The sequence below is a fragment of the Dioscorea cayenensis genome, unplaced genomic scaffold (genome assembly GCF_009730915.1).
Source record: "Dioscorea cayenensis subsp. rotundata cultivar TDr96_F1 unplaced genomic scaffold, TDr96_F1_v2_PseudoChromosome.rev07_lg8_w22 25.fasta BLBR01000842.1, whole genome shotgun sequence".
In the NCBI taxonomy this organism is placed as follows: Eukaryota; Viridiplantae; Streptophyta; class Magnoliopsida; order Dioscoreales; family Dioscoreaceae; genus Dioscorea; species Dioscorea cayenensis.
In genome coordinates this window covers 26088-33084 of record NW_024087233.1, presented here as the reverse complement: position 1 = coordinate 33084, position 6997 = coordinate 26088, and the positions used below count along the sequence as shown (strand labels likewise).

Below are 6997 nucleotides of genomic sequence, written 5' to 3'. Positions count from 1 at the left end.
CAAACAAATCTTCATACGGATCCGATTAAACATCTCTTGTATGTATTCATCAACTAATCTCATCGAAGAGTGTCTAGAAAAATATAAAGAATCATCGAATCAGAGAATGCCGCATGGGCTCAGCAGGCGGTATGTGAGCTTGTCATCTCCAACTCTCAAGGTGAGCTCTCCGCCGTTCATGTCAATCAATGCTTTGAAGTCCGCAAAATGGTCTCCTCAAGTATTAAGGGTACATCTCGCATCCTCATCAACATCAAGCAACACAAATTCAACTGTAAAAATGTACTTGTCCACCTCGACAAGCACGCTCTTCAATGATGCCTCTTGGATGTCGCATGCTCGGTCCGCTAGTTGCAAAGTCATCTGAGTAGGCCTAGGCTCGCACGCCTAGCTTTTTGAAAGAAGGTGTATGGCATGACGATGATATTTTGCCCTAAATCCGAAATGCCAATTTCCTCACCTAGATTGCCATATACTACGGAAGATGAAGCTTCCCGGTCTTTCTTCTTGTTCGGCATGTTCTTTTGCAATACCGCCGAGCATGAAGCATCTAAAATCACTGAAGCACTCTCCTCCAACTTCCTTTTGTTGGTCAACAAGTCTTTCAAGAACTTCGCATACTTAGGCATTTGGGCCAACGCCTCAACAAAAGGAATATTGATATGGAGTTGCTTGAACAAACTCACGAACTTCTTGTACTGTTCATCCCCTTAGTCATTTTTCAATCTAGAGGGATAAGGGATTCTTGGCTTGAAAGGTGGGGATGCTACCTCTTTATCTTTGCTTGTCCCCTTTTCAACCTCTATAACCTCGGGTGCATGTTCTTTTGGCTTCTCACTCGAAAGCCTACCTTCAACCTCACGACCACTTCTCAACGTGAACGCCTTCCCATGTTCTCTAGGTTGGTCTCGTAGTTGCTTGGTAAGCTTCCATGTGGCCTTCGGAGAGACTCCCGCAATTTGCCCCACTTGATTTTCAAGGTTATGCAAATAGGCGTGTGTGGTTGCTGAAGTGTAGACTCAACCGGATTCAAACCTTATATTTCGCAGATTGTATGAATCTAGTCAAGTGCTCTCTAGGTCACTCATTCGGGTTTCCAAACCTGAGACTCTGTTTTCCACTTGAGGAGCTTGTTGTTGTTGTTGTTGTTGGAAACCTGGTGGCCCCATGGCCTTTTGTGGACCCCTAGTTACCAATCGAGAAATTTGGATGATTCTTCCAACCCGGATTGTAGGTATTGCTATACAGTGTTTCCTTGTGGTCTCATGCCATTACCTCCACAAAATCAACATTCTCCATCGAAGAAACATCCCCAATAGAAATTGGGCAATCGGGAGGGAGCATGTCCTCCACCACACCCGTGCAGATTAGTCACAGCCTACTTTCGCTTGAAGTTAGAAGATCTAACTTTACTCAAATTTTTCCACTTGGGCTGCCAATGAAGTTACCGCGATCTATTTCATGGAGACCGCCACCTTTTTCTTCTCCCTAGCATTCCATTGGTAGCTATTTAACCCCATTTCTTCAATCAACTCGACGGGCCTCATCGGGGTCTTGCTACCTAAGGTACCTCCCGATGCCGCATCCAAGAGTCGCTTTAGTACTCGTGTTCAAAACCATTGTAAAAGGTTTGAATAATCATCCACTTCGTGAATCCGTGTCATGTTATGCATGATAAACGCCTAAATGTATGTATTTTATATGTATTAATCTTGTATCATTTATGAATATGTTAACTAATTGATGCCCGCTTTTATGTCTAAATTGGTTATTTCGTGTGCATGTGTCTTAAATGAGTCGAACGATGCTCAAAAATGTAAATCGGATGAATTCGACACCAAAACGTGCATTTTTGGGGTTCCAAAGATCAGAAGCGGTATTAGCAAAGGTGTCTGTTCTTCCGCCGTCATTTGGCTTTGAGTTTCACTGCCCATGCTACCGCATGGGGTGCCCGTGGAGGTTTGCTTGAAATTCTCAATACTTTCCTGACTACAATGGTAAATACGCAGAAAAACACTCGTAGCTGAGCATCGTAGCACGCCATGTTTTTCGCGGTATTTGGTCAGGAGCTCACCGGCTCTATGAGCTCAGCATGGATGCCCGCATGGACCGACGGGATATAAATGAAACCCGATTTTTCTAGGGCAGGGAGGAGTTTTTGGGGAGAGTTCTTGGAGCCGATTTTTCACCGCTCTTAGGAGGCAAGATCACACGCTTTTGGAGAAGGGAAATCAAAGGGAGAAGCTCGGTTTTGGCTAGATCTTCATCGATCTCTTCTTTGGGAGTTTGTAGATTACTTTAGGAAGTTGTACTCCATCAAGGCGCCCGTGGAAGCATTTCCACCCTAGCTTGGCTTGTCTTCCTACTTCTATTGTTTAAGGGAGTTTTCTTATGCCATTTGTAGTTGTTTTCATGGACTTGTTGCTTTGTATTTGTTTGCATGGACGAGTAGACCCCAAGGTCACCGGATGCTGGTGAACCTTGGGGTGAACTTGTGTATTTGGATGATTTAATTTTGTCTATTGCAATTGTTGTGTATTTGTGATTCATTCTTGGTGCATTTGATGTGTTGCTTACATGAGAACTCTATAAACCAACCGCTAGGTTGTACTTGGTAGCGTGACCATCGCCCTTTGTACTAGACACACCAACTTTGAAGGGATCATGTACAACACGCCGTGACCACTCGGGTATTCTCAGACTCCTCCACCATTAGGGCTAGACCAAGTTGTGTTCTCGACCCTAATTAAGGATTTCACTTGTTAATGCAATCGTATGAGGATTTGATCGAAGAAATTTCGTGGTCAATACTTATACCGGATTAGGGGTTAATTGCCGTGATCATCGGGTTGATCTAATTTAGGAAATCTCTTGGTCCAAACCTTCAATTGCATGACATTCTTAGCATCCTTTGCACTTTAGTAGCCCCTAGGGAATCCGCGATCCGTGATCATTTCTTTCCCCTAATTTTATACCCCTACCTTATCATAGACTCCATTTGTAGTTCTTTTATTTCAAGTAATAGATTAGAGAAACCCTTCGAATCATTCGGCCAGACAACACGCAAAGAGGAAGTAAGAGTAGATTCTGGGGCCTGTGGAATACTGACCCTCTCGTGCTCGCACGAGGGGTATTACTTGATGACTCCGTGCACTTGCGGATCTCTCGTATGGACACTTGTGGCATGATCCGGGGCCTTGTGGTCATCCTTGCGGCCGCAAGGGACCTCTCGCAGGGACCCTGTGCGCCAGGCCGGGCCCTCACGCGCCATACGCCTCATGGGCGCCTGTGAGGCCTCGCCCTCAATGGTCGCTGGCGGGCTGAGAGGCTCACGCGCCATGCGCCCGCATGGGCGCCCGTGAGCCTTCAGATGAGTCAGCCCATGCGGGCACCATGCGCCCAAGATGGGGACCCGCATGGGCTCGGGCTGCCCATTAAAGGGCTTTGTTCCCTTTCTCTCCACTCTCTCCTCCTTCTTCTCCCTCTTGTTTTCCTCTCATCCTCCTCACTCTACCTCATTTCTTCACCATTTTTTTTTTAGTTTTTCTTCTCTAATCACCTCTCCTCCATCTTGCAAACTCACTCTTAGGTTTCAATCGGAGTTTTATCAACTGCTTTCGCCGATCTCATCACCCCAAGCCTCCAAGCCCTAATTCTAGGTTTTTGCTACAAACTTGGTTTTATTGTGTTCTCACTTTATCTTTGAAGCTTGAAATGACATATTTGGTTGTTGTGATGTGGTGTATGCTTAATTCTTTGAGTTTTTCCTTCATTTGTAAATTTTGGGAAGCTCCATGTCTAGGAGAAACTCTTGCAAAAAAATTTTCACGAGTTACTGTAGCAAAGGCTAAATTTTTACTAGGCTTGTTTTACTTTTCTTTTGACTATTATGCATGTTTTCCTTCTCCTTGATTTTCTTACGCGTCGTGATCGCCATATTTATTTTTATAGGACTTCCCACGAATTGTTGCCTCTCCTCCTTTCCCCTTTGCTAGTGTTGTTGCCCAATGACTGTGTTTTCACTCGAACACTCTTCATCAACCAAATGGGGCGCTCTTTTTCCCTTCCCTTTCATGCTTTACTTAATTATTATGAATTATACACCATTTTCTGCTGATTAGTGTACATTGAGGGCAATGTACGCTCTAGGTGTGGGATGGGCTATTTGCATGCTTACTTCACCGGTGATAGCTATGATTTATTGTTAAGAACCTCCTGGGCTTGAATGAATGATAGTAATGAGTTGTAGTGTTATTTGTGCTATAAGGAAGTCATGTTTTCTTTTCTAGTGCTTTCTTCATAACTTTGACACGTAACTCTCTACCTTGTTTTGCCCCAAATAACCCATTGCTTTGATTTAAAGTGTTAGAGTGGTAAATTCATTCCTCAATGGTCCTTTAAGAGCTTTTTGGTTCTTTTGTTCAATCTACCTTATCCCTAAGTGAAGTTTTGCATGAAAGTGTCTCAAGACATTTAAAAATGAGTCTATGTCAAGATTCCTCTCGCTAATTTAGCATGAATGCGCCTATGTAGACTATAATCAAGTAGGTTGGGTGGCTCTTGTGCCTAATCAGCATGTGCATCCTTCTAAAAGATTATAAGTTATTTTGTGCAATCTACGTTAGGCGGACTCGGAAAAATGAAAAATGATGCTTATTCTCTTGGACTCTATCATGCATTCACTTAGAAGCTAGAGTATGGATCTGAGACCAAAGGACTTTTGACTTGCCATTGAGGGCTGCCTTTTAACATTTTTTTAACACCGGTAGTCATTGAATGTGGTGTGAATAGGGAGAGCGAGGGATGAAGCATACACACACTCACGAGGAAAGCACTCTAGAGGAATCATGACTATCTCTACTAAGTTAGTTATTGTACAACTCATTTCCTAGAATTCATTTCATCTCGCGCTCGTGGGGGTTCTTCACTATTTGAGCTTGAGGTCGTCACGCTTAGTCATTTATCATTCCGCCCTTATTCTTTTTCATGTGTGTTTGCTTGGGGACAAGCAAACGCTTAGGTGTGGGGATGTTTGATAAACGCCTAAAATGTATGTATTTTATATGTATTAATCTTGTATCATTTGTGAATATGTTAACGAATTGATGCCCGCTTTTATGTCTAAATTGGTTATTTCGTGTTGCGAGTCTTAAATGAGTCTAACGATGCTCAAAAATGTAAATCGGATGAATTCGACACCAAAAATGGCATTTTTTTGTGGTTCCAAAGATCGTAGTGGTATTGTAGCGTGTCATTGTTCTTGCCACGGGCATTTGGTCGTGAGTTTCACGTGCTCCATGCGACCCGCATGGGTGCCTCGTGAGGTTTGGTCGAAATTCTCAATACTCGGTACTACAATAAAAATACGTAAGAAAAAACACTCGTAGTCGAGTAATCGTAGCACCGCATGTTTTCCGGGTATTTGGTCAGAGCTTCACGGGCTCTATGAGCCCGCATGGACTGACGGGATATAAATGAAACCGATTTTTCTAGGGCAAGGGGAGGAGTTTTTGGGAGAGTTCTGGAGCCGATTTTCACCAGTCTTTAGGAGGCAAGATCACACGCTTTTGGAGAAGGGAAATCAAAGGGAGAAGCTTTCGGTTTTGGCTAGATCTTCATCGATCTCTTCTTTGGGAGTTTGTAGACTGACTGAGGAAGCAGTTCTCATCGCGGAGTCTCGTGGAAGCATTTCCACCTAGCTTGGCTTTGTCTTCCTACTTCTATTGTTTAAGGGAGTTTTCTTATACCATTTGTAGTTGTTTTCATGGACTTGTTGCTTGTATTTGTTTTGCATGGATTTGAGTAGACCCTAAGGTCACCTGGGATGCCTATGAACCTTGGGGGTGAACTTGTGTATTTGGATGATTTAATTTGTCTCATTGCAATTGTTGTGTATTTGTGATTCATTCTTGGTGCATTTGATGTGTTGCTTACATGAGAACTCTATAAAACCAACCCGCTAGGGTTGTACTTGGTAGCGTGACCATCGCCTTGTACTAGACACACCAACTTTGGAAGGGATTTATGTACCATCACGCCGTGACCATCCTGTATTCTCGCACTCTCCACCATTAGGGCTAGACCAAGTTGTGTTCGACCCCTAATTAGGATTTCCCCACTTGTTAATGCAATCGTATGAGGATTTGATCAAAAAGAAATTCTGTGGTCAATACTTATACCGATTAGGGGTTAATTGCCGTGATCATCGGGTTGATCTAATTTAGGAAATCTCTTGGTCCAAACCTTCAATTGCATGACATTCTTAGCATCCTTTTGCACTTTTAGTAGCCCCTAGGGAATCCGCATCCGTGACCATTTCTTTCCCCTGATTTTATACCCCTACCTTATCATAGACTCCATTTGTAGTTCTTTTATTTCAAGTAATAGATTAGAGAAACCCTTCGAATCATTCGGCTAGACAATACGCAAAGAGGAAGTAAGAGTAGATTCTTGGGCCCAGGGAATACGACTCTCTCGTGCTCGCACGAGGGGTATTACTTGACGACTCCGTGCACTTGCGGATCGCTCATCAGGGCATTTCCTCAGGAGCTCCTTGAATCTTTCCCATGTCTCAAATAGAGACTCCAATTCCAACTGAACAAAGGATGAGATCTCGTTCCTAAGTTTTGCTGATTTTCCGGGAGGGAAATAACGGGTTAGAAAAGCTTCCACCATCTCCTCCCAAGTGTTAATCGACGCCCTAGGTAACGAGTGTAGCCACTGCTTCGCTATCCCCTTTAGGGAAAATGGTAAGGCTCTCAATTTGATGTCATCATCCGTCACCCCATTTATCTTCAGCATATCATACACCTCAAGAAAGCTCTCTATGTGACTGTTTGGATCCTCATCGGCCAAACCGTTAAACTGTGTGGATTGCTGCAACATGTGGATGAATGCCGGCTTCAGCTCAAAGTTCTGAGCTGTATTCTTAGCTATGTAAAAGATCAATGATAATGAGTGTGACAATGTGATAAGTGCTTGTGCGATATTAATGCGA

At 43.5% G+C, this 6997-nt stretch overlaps 1 non-coding gene across 1 annotated transcript; it reads left to right on the top strand.

The window, feature by feature from the left end:
• The first annotated feature begins 6520 nt into the window (after nucleotides 1-6520).
• LOC120255102 lies at nucleotides 6521-6627 on the top strand. The gene has a single exon (XR_005534903.1). It is a non-coding gene; the product is annotated as a small nucleolar RNA R71 (small nucleolar RNA).
• The last annotated feature ends 370 nt before the right edge of the window (nucleotides 6628-6997 follow it).